At 36.2% G+C, this 23,385-nt stretch overlaps 1 long non-coding RNA gene across 1 annotated transcript; it reads right to left on the reverse strand.

The window, feature by feature from the left end:
• Positions 1 to 19,853: 19,853 nt before the first annotated feature.
• Positions 19,854 to 20,834, reverse strand: LOC145169151 (uncharacterized). The gene is made up of 3 exons (XR_013742332.1): positions 20,637 to 20,834; positions 20,368 to 20,534; positions 19,854 to 20,024 (listed from the first exon to the last, which is right to left on the reverse strand). It is a non-coding gene; the product is annotated as an uncharacterized LOC145169151 (long non-coding RNA).
• Positions 20,835 to 23,385: the final 2,551 nt, after the last annotated feature.

A 23,385-nucleotide genomic window follows, 5' to 3' on the forward strand; every position in this document is an offset into this window, starting at 1 on the left:
ATATACAACATAAGCCACTACCATGTTGACCAATGGCCCATATGTCATCCATGGACACCATAAGCCACTACCATGTTGAACAATGGCCCATATGTCATCCATATACACCATAAGCCACTACCATGTTGACCATTGACCCATATGTCATCCATGGACACCATAAGTCACTACCATGTTAACCAATGACCCATATGTCATCCACGGACACCATAAGCCACTACCATGTTGACCAATGGCCCATATGTCATCCATATACACCATAAGCCACTACCATGTTGAACAATGACCCATATGTCATCCATGGACACCATAAGCCATTACCATGTTGACCAATGGCCCATATGTCATCCATGGACACCGTAAGCCACTACCATGTTGACCAATGGCCCATATGTCATCCATATACACCATAAGCCACTACCATGTTGACCAATGGCCCATATGTCATCCATGGACACCGTAAGCCACTACCATGTTGATAATTGGCCCATATGTCATCCATATACACCATAAGCCACTACCATGTTGACCAATGACCCATATGTCATCCATGGACCATAAGCCACTACCATGTTGACATATCATCCATATGTCATCCATGGACACCATAAGCCACTACCATGTTGACCAATGACCCATATGACATCCATGGACACCATAAGCCACTACCATGTTGACCAATGGCCCATATGCCATCCATGGACACCGTAAGCCACTACCATGTTGACCAATGGCCCATATGTCATCCATATACACCATAAGCCACTACCATGTTGACCAATGACCCATATGTCATCCATGGACACCATAAGACACTACCATGTTGACCAATGGCCCATATGTCATCCATATACAACATAACCCACTACCATGTTGACCAATGGCCCATATGTCATCCATGGACACCATAAGCCACTACCATGTTGAACAATGGCCCATATGTCATCCATATACACCATAAGCCACTACCATGTTGACCAATGACCCATATGTCATCCATGGACACCATAAGTCACTACCATGTTGACCAATGTCCCATATGTCATCCACGGACACTGTAAGCCACTACCATGTTGACCAATGGCCCATATGTCATCCATATACACCATAAGCCACTACCATGTTGACCAATGACCCATATGTCATCCATGGACACCATAAGCCACTACCATGTTGACCAATCATCCATATGTCATCCATGGACACCATAAGCCACTACCATGTTGACCAATGACCCATATGACATCCATGGACACCATAAGCCACTACCATGTTGAAAAATGACCCATATGTCATCCATGGACACCATAAGCCACTACCATGTTGACCAATCATACATATGTCATCCATGGACACCATAAGCCACTACCATGTTAACCAATGGCCCATATGTCATCCATATACACCATAAGCCACTGCCATGTTGACTAATGACCCATATGTCATCCATGGACACCATAAGCCACTACCATGTTGACCAATCATCCATATGTCATCCATGGACACCATAAGCCACTACCATGTTGACCAATCATCCATATGTCATCCATGGACACCATAAGCCACTACCATGTTGACCAATGGCCCATATGTCATCCATATACACCATAAGGCACTACCATGTTGACCAATGACCCATATGTCATCCATGGACACCATAAGCCACTACCATGTTGACCAATCATCCATAGTTCATCCATGGACACCATAAGCCACTACCATGTTGACCAATGACCCATATGTCATCCATGGACACCATTAGCCACTACCATGTTGACTAATAGCCCATATGTCATCCATGGACACAGTAAGCCACTACCATGTTGACCAATGGCCCATATGTCATCCATGGACACCATAAGCCATTACCATGTTGACCAATGGCCCATATGTCATCCATATACACCATAAGCCACTACCATGTTGACCAATGACCGATATGTCATCCATGGGTATACCATGGAGACCATAAGCCACTACCATATATAATGACATGACCCGTACGTCTTTTGTATATAAATTTTGGTTTAAACATAAAAGCATAAAGATGTATTGTTTATTAATGTTTAGTCCTCGTATATAATTTTAAATTAAAATTATACTATGAACACATCGTTAGTCTATGTTCTTTCTTGACGTTATTTATATGTATATACCCTATCTATCAATCTGTAACTACTTTAATCAATTTGAATTACTAAATATTTAGCGGTAATTAGCACAGTTCGAATTTTTTATTAGCCGATGTTCAAAATATTTCACAATTCCTTTCCCTCCAACCTACACACGTTTATGTTGCATATTAGAGTAAGTTTAGTGGTTAGAAATAGGGTTTACATTTTCTGTAATCATCATCTCCGGCGGCTAATTGATCGAAATATTTGTTCATTATACGTTTGTGCACTGACTTTGGCGATATAGGTTGTCACTCATCTAAAATTTATTTTTATTTAATTTACTGTTATCGTGATGATCGATCGTTTTTTGTTCTCTGATCATCTTCATGTATATTATCATCTTAAATTACAAGTAAATTGGTTTTGATTGTATTCAATAGTTTGCATGCAAAATAATGCCTTCATATATAATTTATTTTTATTATTTGTGTCTCTCTTGTCATCAGTAGTTTATCATCTTTAATACATTCGTATTGACTACAGTTTTTTGTTAATTTTTAAGCCAGAAAGATGTCGACCTCGAAAGCAAAAGGAGCATCCGGTGTGAAGCCAACTAAATTCATTGCACCACAAGTTATGAAACGCAACAGGATTTTAGCTGCAAAATTCGTAAACAGACAGTTACAAGATGAAGAAATCGACTTCCCAATACCAACAACCACATCCAAAGCACCTTTAACATCTACCAACAAAACCCCTAAACCTATATCATTAACATCACCCATGACTACCACTTCCTCGTCATCACTTACAACATCCACACCCTCCTTAGAAAAAACATCTAAAACTTCAAAAACTTGAACAATACAATCCTCAACACTTACATCAATAACCAAAACATCAGCACCTACATCATCTAAACCATCCTCAACACCGACACCCACTACCACATCATCAACACCTATATCTACTACCACAACCTCAAAACCTGCATCTACACTACCATCCTCCACAACTACAGTAACTACCACACCCTCCTTAAGTAAAGGAACTACCACATCCTCAACATATACATCTATCCCAACACCTACCCCAGAATATACTCCATCAAAAACACCTATCCCAGAATCTACCCCATCACCAACACAACCAACCATGAATGGATCTGTAATGCAAAGTGTAGAAGGTGAAAAAAATTCCTCTGAAGATTGTGGACCAGATGGACGTTTAATTGTTCATGTTTGGAAAAAAAACGTGAGTTACCAATCAAATCCTAATTACAACTTTTTCTACGTATAAACTTTTGGTTTACACGTACATATCAATTCAAAACTTAACACATCATATGATTACTTGCAGGCTAATGCCGCCAGGCCCTTGTGCACACTTTATTAGTCAGTCCTTTAAACAAAGAGTAGATCCAGAAGGGTACGCTTAGGCAAAAGTAAGCAAAGAAATGTGCGAATTATATTGGGAGGAGTTTCAGGTAATTAACTATATGTGATAAATTGTTGTTTGGTAAACATTTACACTTAAACTTATGTTTATATTGTTAATATGTAGAAAAAATGTTGTTGGGATGAAACAATAGACTCGGTGGTGAGGCAAGCTTGGGCAAGGAAAGCGGCAGAAAGTTATGGTCAATATCTCTTCAACATGAGGAGCCCAAAAAGAAACAAACATGGCTTTAAACCAGATCATATTCCATAGGAAGTCTGGAACTCCTGGCAATTAAAATGGAATACATAAGAATACAAGCTAAAATCTGAGCAGAACAAGAAAAATAGGCGTAACGGTGTGGATGATGGAGTAGCAAAACCTACACATAACGTTGGATCCGCAAGTCATTTGAAGATAGCTTCTGATTTGGTAATTTCTTAAATGGTACATCGTATCAATGTTTGTATATGTTTATCTGTATATTTGACATTTTATATGGTATTTATGCAGAAGAGGAAATTAGGACATGAGCCACCCCATGGTGAATTGTTCCTATATACACACACGAAGAATCACGATGGAGTCACTTTCACAAATGAAAAAGATAGAGAAATACATGTAATATTCATTTCAGTTTAAACTTTTATATTGTAGCTACTCCATAATATCATTCCTAAATTTGATATCTTTTAACTTATAATATTTTTATTTTGTAGGCGGCCTATACAGAAAAACGGGAAAAGTTGGAAGCTGAAGGTGTTGAATTTGAGGAGGACAAGCTATTTTATGCTGTTTTTGGTGGTCATGATAAAAAAAGAAGACTTTATGGATTAGGCTCTTTTGCAATGGCGGTTCCCAATAGGAATGGTAAAACGGATGTATCTTTCATTCCGGAAAAAAATGACGAAATAGAATAAATGAGGGAGCTTGTTGCTAAACAAACACAGCAAAACGAAGAGCTTAAAGAAATGATGAACGCCCAACAAGAGGAAAACAAATCAAAAGTCGGGCATCTTGAAAAACAACTTCAAACGGCATTGGATCTTATTAATGGATTTACAAAACAACAAGAGTAGTAGGTTGATATATGTTTATTGCAGTTTATGTATTTTAGAGTAGCAACTTTCTTTTTTCCATGTAATAAATAATTATTTTATTATTTTATGATATAATGGTTATGATTTTTTTTTGTTTTTTTTCTTTTTCATATATTACTACAAAATTATTTGGATATAATTTATAAATCAATTATCCATCGGTTCATATGGAATCTGGTATATAATATACACCACTAAAATTGCTAGGGATTCATGACCACGAAATTTGCTAGGAAGTCATCAAACGGAATTTGCTAGGGATTCATGACCACAGAATTTGCTAGGGATTCAGCACGACGGAATTTGCTACGGAATCACCACCGCGGAATTTACTAGGGAATGACCACCATGGAATTTACTAGGGAATGACCACCACGGAATTTACTAGGGAATCACCACCACAGAATTTGCTATGGATTCATCACCACGTAATTTGCTAGGGAATGACCACCACAGAATTTGCTATGGATTCATCACCACGTAATTTGCTAGGGAATGACCACCACAGAATTTGCTAGGGAATCACCCTCACGGAATTTGCTAGGGAATCACCACCACGGAATTTGCTAGGGAATCACCACCAAGAAATTTGCTAGGGAATCACCACCACAGAATTTGTGATGGAATAACTACCACGGATTGTGCGATGGAATCCTACTACGGAATACACGACGGAATACCACCTACCACGGATTTCATTCCGTTGTCACATTTGTGACAGAATTATCTTTTCCGTTGCAAACCCTCGCTACGGCGTTTTTAGGGACGGAAATAGGTCGTTGCAAATTTCGTCGCTATTCGTCTTTTGCAACGGAATTTCAGCTTTTCGCAATGGATTCCTTCCGTAGCAAAAACGCGTTTTTCTTGTAGTGAATAGTGGTGAAAAATTTTCTTTTAAAACTATTAATTTCATTTATTTATTGTACCAAAAAACTATCAATCATTACAATATTAAAATCATCAGAGTACAATTATTTTTAATGCGGAAACTCTGAGGGGAGGATGTTGTGCCATCACGCTGGGCCCTTCCCTGTTGAACTGGAAGTACCAAAAACCATAAACATAAACTGTAAGCATAAAGCTTAGTGCGTTTCGTGAAAAGTACCACATACCACACATAAAAGGAAATAAATGCTATGGGCCAACACATAGTCATATAATCATTTCCTTCCATGGGCCAACCCATGGTCTTCCATTTAGTACCGAGGGCCAAATCCCGGTCTCGCATACAAGTGCAAGGGGCCAGATCTAGTCTTTCATATAACTGTCAGAGGCCAAATTCCGGTCTTTCATACAAATGCCAGGGGCCAGATCCTCGTCTTTCTTATAATTATCTCAAGGCATCTAGCATTCTACACAACAAGCAATGGGTCGACATTGGTGCCTTCGACCCATGGATCTAATGAGGAAACTCACCTTAACTTCTAAAAAACCAGATAAATGCTCGGGCTGCTGGACCTGAAAAATCCCTGCTCTGACTAAACAAATAAAGTTCCAATTCATAATTGGGACATAACCATAGCTGAAACTCTAATTTATTTGTCCAATATCTAAGGTAAAAGGGCGAATTTACCCTTTTCATTTAAGCCCAAAACAAAATCCTAGGCCCAACCCCAAAGATCATCAAAATTCCAACATGGGCCCAAATCCAAAAGTGACCCATTACCATGAACTTCTATGGTCGAAGCTTGTGACATCCCCATTTTCACGGCCATAAAAGACCAGTTTATGCTTATTTTAAAATCAGAGTTTTAATTTACAAATGCGGAATTTGTCCCATAAAATATTCTCAAAGGGATGTTTCTCATTGATTTATTAAAAACTCTGATTGTCATAAAGGATACAAGAAACATAAGTATAAATGAAGACTTACAATATCTTAATATGGTCTAAAGATCTTCTAATCTCTTAGGTATCATCATTATTGTTTCCTGTGATAGAAAGACGCTGAGTGGGTCAGGTTAGGAAACCTGGTGAGACACATAGGGTTTTCAGCCCATAATATTATAATTTTTAATTATATAACCATCAACATTCAAATAACCCAATTACTTCATTTCCCATCACTCTCACGTACTAATCCTATTATGATGATCTTGAGGGATCTTTCCTAAAGGATCTTTATCAGTAGATAACTATAATTCCTAGGTGATTAGGCACGACGGTATGATAATACTCACAACAACACGACAATACATTAGTACTTTTTGTATAATCACGATAGGCACGACAATACAAAGTACTTAAGTTTAGCACGGTAGTACAAAAGTACTTGGGTGTAGCCCCAAAATACAAAAGTACTTGGGTTTAGCACAACAGTACAAATGTGCTTCGGTTTAGCACGATAGTACAAAAGTACTTGGGTTTAGCACGACAATACAAAAGTTCTTGGGTTTAGCACGGCAGCACAAAAGTACTTGGGTTTAGAACAACCAGTACTTGAGATAGACACGACAAACACGACTTATTATCTCACACAACTCTCTCTCTAACCTATCGCAAGCACTATTTCACACAACCCTATCACAACCTCTCATTTATTATTTTGCATAGCCCCTCACTACCAAGTCATATTATTAAGTATGTTAAAAATACCAATAAATCAAGTAGTAATCATATTCGTACACCTACATTAAACACAAAAAAGATAGCGCACATAGCAATTGAGCATTTAGAATACTTATATCTATGCATAAGCTTGAAAGTAATTATGTACTCACTTGTTAAAGTGATGACTCGAAATTCGGGCAAAGCTTCGCTTCTAGCAACTGACCCTTCTATTGACGTGACCTAGTATCATTATAACTAAGTCTTAGTCTAATATTCTACACGACTAGAGAGAATCTATACCTATCAATCATTCTAATGAATACTGATAGTTATATCAAATAAGGATCAGCCAGGCAGGACAGTAGGGAGGTAGGACCATTTTGACATATAGTATTTCTGAAATCCAACAACCAAGCCGACGTCATCATTCTAGACACCTCTCCTATAAGTAGATCAATTAGTATATGACTTGGAATCACCGATAAATCTTGATGATAGGTTCATAACAACGAATATGACTATAATTATAAATTATGTAAGGGCAAAGTAAGTGTAGCTCACTTATAGATTATGGATGAGAACCACGGTTCAAGTGGGAAAAACTCTGACTCAGGGTTTCCTAATCGAAGGCTACTACTCGAACGTGTACTCCGGGGTGTCACAGGGCTTCGCCTCAGGTTTGAAACGAAAGAAAAATAGGTTTATAGGAGGGATAATCGAGAGAGAGTGATTGTAAGAGTGTGTGGAATGAATGGGGGAATGTTGGCTATTTATATGGCCAAAAAAATGCATATGCGTGCCGCGCCTAAGGGGTGCGCGCCACGCACTTCAAAGACGTCGATCCATCGGTTAGCTGACACGTATCACTCATCGGCTGGAGTAGTGTGGCTGACTTTGTGCACAAGCTACGTGCGTTGCGCTGCACGTGTCGATTTTTAGAATTTAGAAATTGCGTATCTCTTTTATACGAGCTCCATTTTTGATGCTCTTTATATCCACGGAAACCTCTCGATAATATCTACAACTTTCCTTTAGACTCTATCGGCTAGTTTTAATTCATTTTATTTACACAAACTTAGCTTATTAAAGCCCATATAAAATGCATATCTCTCACATTCGGCGTCCGTTTTCGATGGTTTTTATATTTTTGGAATCCTATTAACGAGACCTTAACTCTCGTTTAGATTATTTTAGCAAAAAATCAACCGATCTAAAACTCGATTTCTATGCGCACACTGCTATGCTGAAATCTTAGAAAAATCATAACTTCCTCTATTGAAGTCAGATTTGGACGTTCTTTGTATGCACAAATTTACTTTTTCCTAATACTACGACTTTCGTTTAGATCACTATGTCTAATAAGTAACCTATCTCCTACTCACTATTTATGACATATACTATAACTCGGTTAAGATTATTTATCCTAAATAATCTCTTATTTTAAACTCATTATTATGGATTATAATAACTTTATTTGCTAGCCCGAATTTACGGGTGTTACAAAGCCCAACGATTCAAGGCCTAAAATGAAAAAAAGCTGGAACTGGGTCATACGCCCCGTGTACACAACCAAACGAGGATGAATCGTGGCTGAGGTGTAGTACGCCCAACGTACGCACCCTTAAGGCAAAACTCATAATATGGTCTTAATGTCTTAAGACCCTATGTCCAAATTTTAGATGAGCTTAATAAGACCCCTAAGGCCATAAAGTTGCAAAATTTATGCCTTTTCATGGCTACAAGAAGCCCAACACTAAAAACCTAACTTGCTCAAACCTTTTCTACACCATAACTCTTGCATGGGGACAAACCAAGATCCAAGCTTGCATTTTTATGACCTAAAATGCCTTGAAATATCTAAAAGGACGGCTTAAAGGCTTTTGAGTACCTCATACCCACAAAGACCTAGATTTTGGGACAAAAAAGAAGAAAATCTAGGCTTAACCAAGATCTAGAACAATATGAGCCAAGGTTGGAGCTTTATACCGCCAAATGGTGCATAATGAAGAGAAGATGTTGGATCCAAAGTCTTGAGAGCAAAGCTTACTCCTTGAAGATCTTTCTTCACAAACAAGAAAGCCAACAACTCACTCCAAAAGCTCAAAATGCTCAAAAATAGACTAGGGTTTGCAAGGAGGGTCGATCTTGTGATGGAGGTTGATAAAGGGAAAGGTCTTGGGACTATAATGGTGCTTAAATAGTGCACAAACCCTAAATATTAGGGTTTTGGTCTAAACCACCCATGCCCTGCGTACTAGCGTACGCACAACGTACTGGCATGGGACTAGGTACGCCCAACGTACCAAAGTGTACGCCCAACTTACCCAAGATGCACCCAAAATCACAAAATTGCTATTGGCGACCCTTGTTGCAAACAATTCATAAATCAAGGGTCAAAAGCAAATACCTAGAAAATTAGATGTTACAACTCTCCCTCACTTGAACTAGACTTCGCCCTCGAAGTCTGCTGCCGCGAACAAACCAGGGTAGTGCTCTCGCATTTCCGCCTTGGGCTCCCATGTCCATTCGGAACCCTTCCGATGTTGCCACTGGACCTTGACCAGTGACACTTCTTTGTAACGCATACTTTTCGTCTTCCGATCTAGGACCACCACCGGTCTCTCCGCATAACTCTGGCGATCGTCAACCTGAATATCATCCAGAGGAACAATTGCGGACTCATCAGCCATACACTTCCGAAGCTGAGACACATGGAAGGTGTTATGGATTTGGCTGATCCCCTCAGGAAAATCCAATCGGTATGCAACCATGCCCACCCGGGCCGAAATCCTGAAAGGTCCAATGAATCTAGGGCCCAGCTTGACCCGATTCCGAAATCGGATGACACCTTTCCAAGGTGACACCTTCAAAAGCACCAAGTCTCATACCTGAAACTCGAGGTGCAAACGCCGCCGATCAGCATAACTCTTCTGCCGGCTTTGCACAACTTGCAACCTGTCGCGCACCTACTGAATTAACTCAGTAGTCTTGAGTACAACCTCTTTACTTCCCATGACTCGATGCATGACCTCCCCCCAGCAAACTGGGGTCCTGCACATTCTTCCATGCAACATCTCAAATGGTGGTCGGTCAATACTGGCATGAAAACTGTTGTTGTAGGAGAACTCGGCCAGTGGAAGGTAAGTATCCCAACTCCCTCCAAAATCCAGCACACAAGCCTGGAACATATCCTCGAGCATCTGAATTGTCCGGTCGCTTTGGCCATCAGTCTGGGGATGGTATCTTGTACTAAAATGCAGCTGAGTACCCAACTCCTCATGAACTTCCTCTAAAATCTGGAGGTGAAACGAACATCGCGGTCCGAAACCACCGAAACTGGCACCCCGTGCCGAACTACCACCTCCCGAACATAGATGTCAGTTAACTTCTCTGTCGATATGCTCTCGGCAATCGGTATGAAATGCATACTCTTGGTCAATCTATCAACAATGACCCAGTAAGGGTTGCATCTTGCTGTGGGGTCTCTGATTCTCGGCCTTGACTTTCCTGAATGTCAATCACCACTCCACAAACCAAGTTATCTCCTTCTTCATACATGGCCACCAATAACTCAACCTCATATCCTTGTACATATTAGTGGCCCCTGGATAGATAGAAAACTTTGACTTATGCGCGACCTCTAGAACCGTCTGTCTTACCCCACGCGATGTCGGAACCCAAACTCTACCACACAGAGTCAACAACCCCCGAATGTGTCTGACAAATAAGGGAATATGCCCCATGATCCACTCGACCTTCCAATTCTCTTTTTTCACTCCCTCCACCTGAGACTTCTTGATCAAATCCAACAAATTCGAGGTGACAACCATCCTCAAGCAGATATCCCTAATAGAAGAACTCACAGCTTTGCGGCTTAAGGAATCGACCACCATATTGGCCTTCCCATGGTGGTATAGGATCTCGCAATCATAATCCTTTACCACATCCAACCATCTCCGCTGCCGCATATTCAAATTCGGCTGGTCCATCAAATACCTCAAACCTCTTATGGTCGGTGTAGATAGTACACTGAACCCCATAAAAATAGTGTCTCCAAATATTGAGGGCAAAAACCACGGCCCCCAACTCCAAATCATACGTAGGGTAGTTTTCCTCATGAGGCTTCAGCTGCCTCGAAGCGTAAGCACTCACGTAACCCCTCTGCATAAGAACCGTTCCCAAACCCAAAATAGAGGCATCACAATAAACCACAAAATCATCTAAACCCTCAGGAAGTGCAAGAATTGAGGCCTCACACAATCTCTGCCTCAAAGTCTCAAAAGCCAACTGTTGATCAGTCCCCCACCAAAAAGTCACATTCTCCTTTGTCAAATGCGTCAAGGGCACAACAATCTTGGAGAAATACTAAATAAATCTCCGATAATACCCTGCGATACCTAGGAAACTCCGAATCTCAGATGGGGTTCTCGAAATATCCCATCGCATCACGACCTCGATCTTGGCCGAGTCGACCAATATACCCTTCTGGTTGACGATGTGCCCCAAAATTTGCACCTCGCATAACAAGAACTCACACTTGGAGAACTTGACATAAAGCGTCTCCATCCTCAGGGTCTCTAACACCTCTTGCAAGTGTTCCTCGTGCTGCTCATTGGTCTTGGAGTAGACTAGAATATCATCAATGAATACAATCACATACCGATCTAGCATCGGCCTGCAGAACCGGTTCATGAGATCTATGAACGTTTCTCGCGTACTGGTGATCCTGAATAGCATCACCACGAAACCGTAATGACCATAACGAGTCCTGAAGAATGTCTTTTGTATATCATCATCCCTAACCCTCATCTGATGGTACCCCGATCACAAATCAATCTTGGAAAATCTAGATGCACCCTGAAGCTGATCAAACAAATCGTCAATCCTCGGGAGTGGGTAATGGTTCTTCACCGTTATCTTATTCAACTCCCAGTAATTAATGCACATTCTGTTTGAATCGTCCTTCTTTTTCAAAAACAAAATCGGTGCTCCCCATAGAGAACTGCTCGGACGACTAAAACCTTTATCTAGCAGCTCCTGAAGCTGCGTAGACAACTCTTGCACCTCAGCTTGGCACCAGGAGATACGATGCCTTGGTTATCGGAGCCGCGCCAGGTACCAGATCAATCTGAAACTCAACTTGCCTCTCAGGAGGGACTCCTGGAAAATTCTCAGGAAACACATCATGGAAATACCGAACAATGGGCACCCCATTCAACTTCGTTGTGCCCTCAACTCGAGTGTTTTCAACATAATCTATGAACCCAGAACAACCCTGTTGCAGATATCTCCTGGCCCTCGCAACTGAACAGAGAGTTGGCCCATGCGAAGCTCTCTCGCCATGAATAACCAGTTCTCCCCACTTGTGTTTCAAACTCTCACCAACTGCCGCTCACAATCAAGCATTGGCCCATTACGGCCCATCCAATCCATCCCAATGATAACCTTCGATCTTCTCAAGGGAATCGACACCAAATCAATAGAGAATCTCTCACTAAACAGATTCAGGATACACCCATGGAAAACCCTCAAGGCACTCACAGTACGGTCATCCGCAATCTCAACCTCTAGTGGGGAATCCAAACTCCCGGGATCATCACAAAACTTCTTGCTAAGTGCAAGAGATACAAAGGATCGGGTAGCCCCCAAATCAAGCAGAACATGAGCGGTCCAACCATTGACCAGAAAGGTCCTTATACAAGATCAAAATAATCATAAGCATAAAGAATGAAAGCAATAAAAGATAGAGATAAGACACATACCGATAACCACATCCGGCGATGCACGGGCCTCATCGGTAGTCAGCTGAAATGCCCTGCTCTTCACCACAAGAGCCTCCGTCTTGCCCTGGCGGCCATCAGTAATCCTCAAGGTGTCTCGCGTAGCCTCCGCCACTGCTCCTCCGGACAATCTCGGACAATCGGCATTTTATGGCCGGTCTGATTGCAATAGAAGCAAATCAGAGCCCTCTTGGGGAAATCCCTGCTCACGTGGCCCGATTGGCCACAACTAAAACAACCTAAACCCACCACTCGGCAAGCCCCATTGTGGATTTGCCGCAATTGCTACAACGGTCCCGACCCTGCTGGCCTCTGGTTTGAGCATCGGAGGTATTAGGCCTCTTTTCCTGGCTCACCGTTGTCTGTACCTGCTCCGTATTTCGCTTCGACCGAAGCTCCAACTCAAACTCCCGTTCATGGTCCTTCTCAATCATATCATTCAGGGCCTTGCACCCTAAAAAACTCACAAACTCCCTGATATCCCCCCTCAGCATGTCATGGTATCTCGTCTTCCTCATTTCCTCATCTGCAACGTACTGCGGGACCAACAAAGCCCTCTCCCAAAATTTGGCAGTAATCTCCGCCACGGTCTCAGTAGTCTGGCGAAGGTCCTAGAACTCCCTCGTCAGCTGCTGCATCTCGATAGCTGGTGCAAACTCCCTCTGGAATCTCTAAACAAAATCCTCCCAGGTCATGACTGCCACTGTCGCTGACCCTACAACTCGGGTAACCTCCACCCACCAGTCTCGTGCTCTGTCCCTCGGTAGGCAGAATGTAAATCCCACCTTTTCCCCCCTCAGGAAAAAAGCTTGTCCGCTGAGTATTCTCCATGTCAACGATCCAGCAACGACTAGTGATGCGGTCCTTAACCCCAAAGAACTCAGGAGCTCCACAAGCCTTGAACTCCCGAAATGAGGGAGCTCAAGCTCCAATCTGACCCGCAACAATCTCGGATTGAAAAGAAATGATCCTCTCATCCATCGGTTCTGTGTCGGAGCCAGAAACTGAACTAGAACCAGAGCCAAAACCTCCTCGAGTAATCATCAGCATCCTCCAAACTGAAACACAACATATAAACAATCAACAAAGGACTTGAGGGGATTCCTCTACACCGGCCTCCTTAGAGTTTCCAGGTCTGCACTCGTCTCAGGTATAGGTCTTGTGCTTCTAGTAGTGTGGGCCCAATACTACCATTCAAACCACCTCGTACTTATAAAGCTAGCATTTTTTCTTGAATCTCATGCATTTGAAACCCCATTTTTTAACTTCCTCAAACCACATTCATTTGAAACCCCCTTTTTTAACTAATGCAACTCAAAAGTTTTCTTAATTATGATTTAACACTCAAAAGTTTTATAACTTATATTATGTTTAATTAGCATTTAGTGAAAAGTTTACTATAAAAATGCCAATCTTTTGTGTCTTTTGTGTTATATAAACTCTTACATGTAAGAAGGATTTGAAGATATTATGATTCAAAAGTTTTCATATAGTTGAAGCATTCACGATCCAAATATGATGATTTGAAGAAATGAATTATATTGCATCGATGGTAATTGTAATATGATTTTTTCTTTCAACCAAAACAAATGAAACTTTTCTATTCTTTCTTTATATTCAGTTTCTCATTTAATCTTTTTATGTGATTTGTGTGTATTACTCAATCTTGAATGTGACTTTCCAAACATCAATGTTTTGCTTGGTATATCTTTATGGTTCTTCTTTTTCAAGAAAAATATTTTGATTGCAGGTTAGTGAAGAATTGTCATCAAGTTTCTATGGTTGAATGGTGTTAAATGAAGAAAGAAGATTCATAAAATGGATATAGGTTTTTTTGTTTGAGCAAAGTTGACGAATGTTAGTTTCTTCTTTTGATTTAAATGTATGTTTATGTAACATCTATATTTATATATTCAACCACTCAATGTTCTTATTTATTTGATTGTAGTTTTTCTATTTTGATTATGTTTATTTTCTATTATTTTTTTGTTGGGTTATCCTACACAACATATTTAACAGACAATATTTAAAAGATAACATAATTTTGAACATTTGATATGTAATTATGATAGACTTATCATTATATGTTCTTCATATGAAAGTAATTTATCCATATTACTACGACAAGAATTACATATGACATTTACGAACATATATATATATATATATATATATATATATATATATATATTATATGTGATTTGTTTAACATGTATATGCACCTATGTATGTTATAAATTTATAATTAAATATCTTTATGTTTAATAATTGAAGGGATTAAAATGATGCATCAAAACCAATTATTTAGACGAATATAATAATAATAATAATAATAATAATAATAATAATAATAATAATAAATATACATTTCCAAGTACTGCATTCATTTGAAACTCGCACTACAACTCAAGAGTTTTCTAATTTATGTATATTTATTAGTTACAACTCAAGAGTGTTTAACTTATTATTATTAATTAGTAATCACTAATAACTTTTTATTTTCCTTTCTTTTATAAGGTTGTAAAGTTTTGCTCATTAAAAACATTAATGTATTTGAAAAGATTTGTGATTTAATTATGAAGAGTTAGTATAAATGTTATAATAGATGTTTACTGTTTTTATGTTATTAAAAATTATAGTGTTTATTTTTCATATTTTTTATTATTCGTTGTATATATATCTTTTTTAATACAAATGTTATAATAGATGTTTTTCTATTTTTATGTTACTAAAAGTTGCAGTTCATATTTTTGTTCATACGTTTTGTTACCCGTTATATTATCATTCATTTGATATATAATTTACACAATTTTTAACGGTTTATAAAATTATCAAATAATAGTATATATCACAATGACTTAAAAATTAAAATTAATGTTTAATAAAACTAATATGTGAACTATATGTTTGCTTTACTACTAACATTTTGTTTCAAAGTAGAAATATTAAATAATAATTTGTTAAAAGTTATTATTTTAACTATATAATTCTATTCACGCGCAACGCGCGGGGATTCGCCTAGTTTTATTACTATAGAAATGATCGATCATTTTAGTAAACACACCCACACATAAATCATATAAAAACTAAATGAATGTCCGTACGTTGTGTAGAATATAATAATATAATTAAAATATTAAAAAATTATTTTATTTAAATATCTATATCCTTGTCATTAACTTTAAATCTTTGCTATAATGGAGGCGATTCAAATTCATGTGATTATAGATAAATTGTTATCTCAAACCATATGGATTTGAAACCTTCCCTATATTAATAAAAATTACTACAATAGTTATAAGTTTCTAAGAACTTTTTGTATTCCAACTAATTTATATATTTTATTACTATAAAAAGGATCAATCAATATAGTAAATGCATCCAGACATAAATCGTATAAAAACTAGATGAATGTCCACACGTTGCATAGACTACAATAATATAAGTAAAATATTAAAAAATTATTCTTTTTAAATACTTATATCCTTGTAATTAACTTTAAATTAATAATTCTTAAACTAATTTATTATAAATTATTTTAATTATTTTATAGATACATATTAAAACCACATATCTCAATAGCACTACCCATGGATTGGGGATAAAAATAAAAATAAATTTATTTCTTGGTTTATAGTTACTTTTAACTATTAATGGCTAATCCGTTCTAATTAGTAATTTTATGATCATATCATTTTAATGGAATTTATTTATAGGTTCCATGTGAATTTGGCAATTTCGATTCGGTTTATATGTAGCATTATATTTAAACATATGTCATTTTTAAATAATGAGACTTAAAAACTATCTCTTTGAAAAAACTTGTTACTATAAAAAATAGTTTTGTTAAAAAGACTCTTAATTTGGTATTTCGATTTAGTTTTTTTTTGTTTGTTTAATATTGTATTTACACTTTTAAAGTAAATAAATAAATAGTTTTTAAACTTTTTATGTAAATTTATTTGACATTTAATTTATGTTTTGAATTTACCTAATACTTGAATTAACAAATTACATGTGTTATATTAATATACATATTAATAGTTATAAAGTGGGGTTTTAAATTAACAAATTAAAAGTATTGAATTTATATTTTAGTTTAACGTAATATTGAATATTTTAATATTATATATATATATATATATATATATATATATATATGAAAAGTTTATGGCCCGTGCTAAGCACGACCCACAGAGGGTAATTTAGGGTTTTTTTAACACTAGTTTATAATAATTGTGCAATAACCAAAAAATGTGAAAGTACAATGTGATAGATAGGTGGATTTTCAATTTACAATGCACAAATAAGAAAAAGAAAATGAAAGTATATTGTTATAATCAAAAAATAAATAATAATCCTTCGCGATACCCTGTGATAATGATTTCAGCTTACGGAAATCCTATAAGCATCATTTTTTGTTCACTATACGGATATTGGGATTACACATGAAATACCATGTTTAGGCCACTTGTTCCTTGGTTGCCCATTGATCTTTATTGCGACGTCCACTACTTCTTCATTCGACATAACCTAAAACATTTAGCATGAATTTAAAGGATTTGGGACTTTAAAAGCTTTTTTTAAAAAAAACTTGCAACTGTCAGAACATAATACACAAAATAACTCGAGCATACCTTTTTAGGAGGCTAGAATACAAAATTAGAAAGATCAGAAAAAGATGATACAGTGTGACGACCTAGCGCCTGGTGTTGAACCCGCCCAAGTCACATGGTGGTCAATGAATTCACAATTCCCTAATGAGATAGAATGAACAAAAATTCTGCACATTTAGGCTAGTTGAAAAGGTAAATTCCATCAGAAAGTAACTGAATAAGGTTAAGTCATTTGATCACTACTTTTAAGCAACACATGAAATGTTGAATCATTGGCTTCAAAGAGTTGTACATTTATAAATTAGTTTATAAATACCTCCACACCTGCAACACTTTGGTCACAGTAATGAAATATGCTTGCTGCACATAACCATCCATAACTGCAACATAATGTGAGATAATTGTATATTTTTAAGGAACATATGTTATACAAACATGTAAGTAAGCATTTTGAAGTACGTCTTATTGTAATTTCCAAGAAAGCTTCATGGTTGCGTATGTGCATAGCAAACCTGCTGTAATGCTCTACTCAAAGACCAAACTAAAAAAGTTTCAATTTTATACTAAATATGGTAAAACCGAAAGGAAATGGATCATTTTTGTAATTTACCTACATATTAAGTACAAACTTACTATTTCCCATAACTTCAAGTTTTTGTAGCTGGCTTAATCGGCTTGCTGAATAAAAAAGGAAAGCTGGATGAAAACATCCTGACTTTTGAACAACAAAGTTAAAAAAAAGATAGGCATGCCCCTCCTCTTTTACAATTAAACTAAGTGATCCCTTTTTTTCATTATCGTCCCTCTTCTTTGATGCTAAAAATTTCAATTTAGTTTTATTATTGGTCTCTTCAAGGTCGTTGTCCTTCTGTTTAAGGAATCTCACCATATCATTCACCACCAGGAATCTCTCCATTTTCATTTGCCTTCTCTTCGTTGAATCTAATGTTTAAGAAATATGGTTTTGAACTTTATGGTTGTTGTATATCTCTGTGGACCCTACCTGTTCAAGAACCTTATTCTCAACATTTTAACAAACAGTTATTGGGTGTATAAAATGATATTTTGTAAAGGGAGAAAAGAGAACATACTGTTGGGTTGAGTGGATGATGGTAAAAGGAGATGTGCAGGAATAAGGATGGATGCAATTATGTACTTATAGATCATTGTTTGCCTCTCAAGCTCTTGCTATCAAGTTGCTGTAAAAAGCATTTCCCTAGAGGTTTCAGTAAACCCATCTACAACAAATTATATGCATCATAACAATATTCACAAACACCATCAAGAAAAATAAGTCTGAAGTTGAAGGACATGTAGTTGATTTGAAAGAAACCCCAGATTGCATCTGATTAGTGGTAATAGCTGGTTTGACAAACCATTGTCTGCCATTGCCACCTTAAACATGAGCAAAATCACTACATATAACACATCTCCCTCCTGTGATTCTTATTAATAAAAAAACAACTACATCCTGAAGAGGTCTTCATGAGAGGTACAAAGAATTAAAATAAAGAAAATCAAAGCAGATGGCCAATGAAACCCAGAAGATAAAAAAACGTAAAAAAAAAAAAGAAAAAATAGAAAAAAAAAAGAATACCTGAAATTAGAATGAGGTCCTAAACAGGTAAAACATTATTAGTTTAAACACGATATAAAAATCATCAAATTAATCCCTAAAATTTCTAGGCATCTCTCATCTATTTTCAAACTATCTCTATGGAGCAGCTCCATAGCATGTTATGTATATTTTTTTCTCTTAGGAACAAAGACTAATGCTTAACTAAAGTGCTGACACTTTTTACAAGGACAATTCCAAGAATGATTTTAGTTACTCATGTTTTCCTTAGTTCATAAAAATAGAAAGAATTTTAAATTGAGAAAAGAAAGTGAACTAAAAAGATAAACAAATGATCGTTATGGGGTTCACAGATTAACCCTATATTTCACAAGGCATGACGATTGTATATGCTCCAAAAAAATAAGACCATTGCATTTATTTAAACCTGGTTGGTTATTAGATTTTATAAGTTTTTAAGTCTAAAAAGAATAACAGAAGAAACACTTACATGCCATATGCAGTAAAAAAGAGGGCTTGTTGTGGCCACAAATCAATAATTTCCTACAGAAAAAATTAAATGATGTCCTTAATTACAACTTCCTTATACAAACAAAGAATAATTTCAATAATAAAATGATGATCAAACTATTAACCTTTCCTTACGACATCCAAATGACTATTGACTAATTCCCCTAATTTCATCTATTACATAATGACCAAATACTATATCTGGTACAGTCGATTTAGCAAGGTAATAAATTAGTTGCTCTTGAAACTAAAAATAGCTAATTCCATAAATAACATAAAGATGAAGATGCCAGACAATTTTTCTTGAGTTGTGTTTCCTTTACCAATTATCACTCTACCTGCGAATCCATCAAAAAAGAAATCAATGGCAAATAATCACTCCACAGCCCTAGTTATCTCCAAATTTAATCAAATTTAATCAAATCCATGTAATGAAAGTATCATGCAAAAATTTTAGAGCACAAGCCATTTTTTAACCGCAATCATAAACAAAAAGAAATTGGAATTTTTTTTAATCAAACCTTAATATCTTCCAATTTTAACACAATTTTCTTAAATGAGTTGAAGAAACAACGATTTTATAACAATCGGTTGGCAGAATGGCAGCTAACCCTAACCCTTATTTAAAACTAAAAACGAAAAAGGAGATGTGATGAAGTGAAATGAAAATCGGTAGCGTACATCGCCCGAGCAATACGGCATAGAGGAAAATGAGGCGATGTGATTTGTAAATCGAGGTCGATGGTTATTCAGAAGGTATGTTACGTGGTGCCATCGAAACTGTGTAAATGTGATGTTTGGCGGCAAAAGAAAAAATGGGGTGTTATATGTAACCCCGCCCTTGAAATCTGAAAAAAGTTTCAAACCAAAAAATCACAATCCCAACAAAGCTAGGGTTTCAAAAGAACCGTAAATGAAAATTAAAGAATAAGAAGAGCGTTAAATCTTACTTGACCGTCGGTTTCTTTAGTGATTTCAATAAATCAGATAAAATATGACAATTGTTTTGATAAGAAAAAAACCCTTGTGACCCTATAATATAAGGAAAATTTTGTATCTTCGGGGTTGAACTGCTCCCGCTTTCTAGCATCTCCATTATGACCCTGAAAAAAAAACATTTACGATGATATTAGACGAATAAGAAGAGAGAAGGCGTTTGGAAAACAGAAGCCTGAAGAGCAATTGAGATAGACATATCTTGAATGGAGATAACAAGCTATATATACCATTTATCATCAAGAAGCGTATGAGAGGTTGTGTAGATTCAATGCATCATTTTTCTGGAGGGATAATGACTTGATAGGGTAAGATACTTTTTGAAATGTACACATTTAGTCCTTATTCTTTTTTTTTTTTGTAAAATAAACCCTTATACTTTATTTTTTGTAACAATGCAATCCTTGTGACCGGCTATACCCGGTATACCAGTCATATACGAATTTTGTTTTAGGGAAAATGACTTGATAGGGTAAGATACTTTTTGAATTGTACACATTTAGTCCTTATTCTTTTTTTTTGTAAAATAAACCCTTATACTTTATTAATATGTACACATTAGGTGCTTTTCACCGGATTCTACAGGTTTTGCTGATGTGGAAGCACAAGTGGCACTAAATAGCAATTAATTAGCTTAGTCACCGGAGGTGGGTGATCCTCCAGCAACAAGAAAAAGGCGGCGACCCTTCTCTTTCTCGTCTCTCTTCCTTCCGGTCGAACAACAACAGCCAAACACCCTTTACCTTTTGTGTTTCTCCGATCTGTCTCTCTTTGCCTCCATCTTTGAGATATGTTGCCAGAAAAAGAAGAAAGAATCGACGAGGGGGCTACCAGAGCACCTCCTCGTCGTCAACTACCGTCTCTACTTCCTCCTGCCTCCCCCTTCGACCTTATTGTTTTTGCCATCATTCCTCCTTGCTACCAGTGATGTGTATGAACACACAAAGGAGTCGCCGGAGATCGGGGTTCTCCCTCTTTTTCATGATGAATAAAAGTTGGAAAAATCTCGTTGTGGATATGTGGATGCCACCTGGGTATTTCATTTCAACAAAATAAAAGAAAGGGAAAATGACTTGATAGGGTAAGATATTTTTTGAAATGTACACATTTAGTCCTTATTCTTTTTTTTTTTGTAAAATAAACCTTTCCACGTCAGCAAAACCTGTAGAATCCGGTGAAAAGGACCTAATGTGTACATATTAATAAAGTATAAGGGTTTATTTTACAAAAAAAAAGAATAAGGACTAAATGTATACATTTCAAAAAGTATCTTACCCTATCAAGTCATTATCCCTTTTCTGGAAGCCTAGGAAAAACTTTCTGATTCACTTAAATCCCTTTGTCACAAATTTGATTGGCGTCGTTCGACATGGCGTCACTGGAAATGTAAAAACCTTCTGTAGGCGGCACCATACTAAAAGGGTGTGACGGTGCAGGCATGAGGACAGGGGAAACATGTTCAACGAATGGCCTCTTTTAGGGGGAACATAAGCAAGAAAGAAAGCGCTGCTTGAGGACAGATGTACCTTTTCCTTTGAAAAGTCTTTGTATAAAAAAGTGACGATTAACCATCTTCAACCGCTGTCATATGCGTTTCTTTAGACTTGCTCACGCGTTGTACGCGTTATGACAAAAACAAGGTTATATATATATATATATATATATATATATATATATATATATATATATATATATATATATATATATATATATATATATATATATATATATATATATATCAGTTTAGAGTTTATATTTAACATTTTATTTAAACTTTTTAACTATTTAAAAATTTAGTTTATATTTTTTTTTTCAAAGTTTATTTGACACTTTGATTTATATTTTGAATCTAACATCATATTTAAATCAACAAATTAAATATATTATCTTATACGTATATTGAATTTATGTTTTGAATTAAACATAATATTTATATTGAGAAATTAATTAATATTGAAATTATAATAATAATGTATTTAATGTATTAATTAAAAAGAAGTTGAAAAGATAGGATTTTCAAACGAATATGGTGAAAGGAAATATGCATCTTTTATAATATAACTAGTCGAATCCCCACACGTTGCGTGTGAATATAATTATTTAATTAAAATAATAACATTTAACAAATGGTGATTTAATATTTATACATGAAAAACCAATGTCAGTAGCAAAACAAACTCTATAGTTGACATATTAGTTTTATTAATTGTAATAAATTTATATCATTTGTTATTTCCACTATTAATTCATAGTTTTATAGATTGTTTTATGTTGTGTAAATTATATATCAAAATATATTTATTTCTATATATAACAAATACAAAGTCGTATGAAAAAATAAATACTACAACTTTTGATGATTTTATAGAACGGTTTAAGTTGTGGAAATTATATATAAAACGTATGCCGATTGTATATAAAACACAAATAGTATGGAAAACACTATAGCTTTTAATAAAATAAAATCACTACAACATCTACTATACCATTTACATCAAACAAAACTTATTAAACACTTATAAATCATTCAAAATGAATATTTAGAAATCAACATATATTTGATATATAAAAACAATGTTATAAAAATTTGTGTTGAAATAACCATTAAATGTGAGAAACTTATTTTTTTTCAACTCTTTCATTTTGAATCACAAATCTTTTCAAACATATGATTTTTTAATCAAAATTTACTTATATACTACT

The sequence above is a fragment of the Lactuca virosa genome, chromosome 4 (genome assembly GCF_052849685.1).
Source record: "Lactuca virosa cultivar CGN04683 chromosome 4, Lactuca_virosa_CGN04683_v6, whole genome shotgun sequence".
Taxonomy (NCBI): domain Eukaryota; kingdom Viridiplantae; phylum Streptophyta; class Magnoliopsida; order Asterales; family Asteraceae; genus Lactuca; species Lactuca virosa.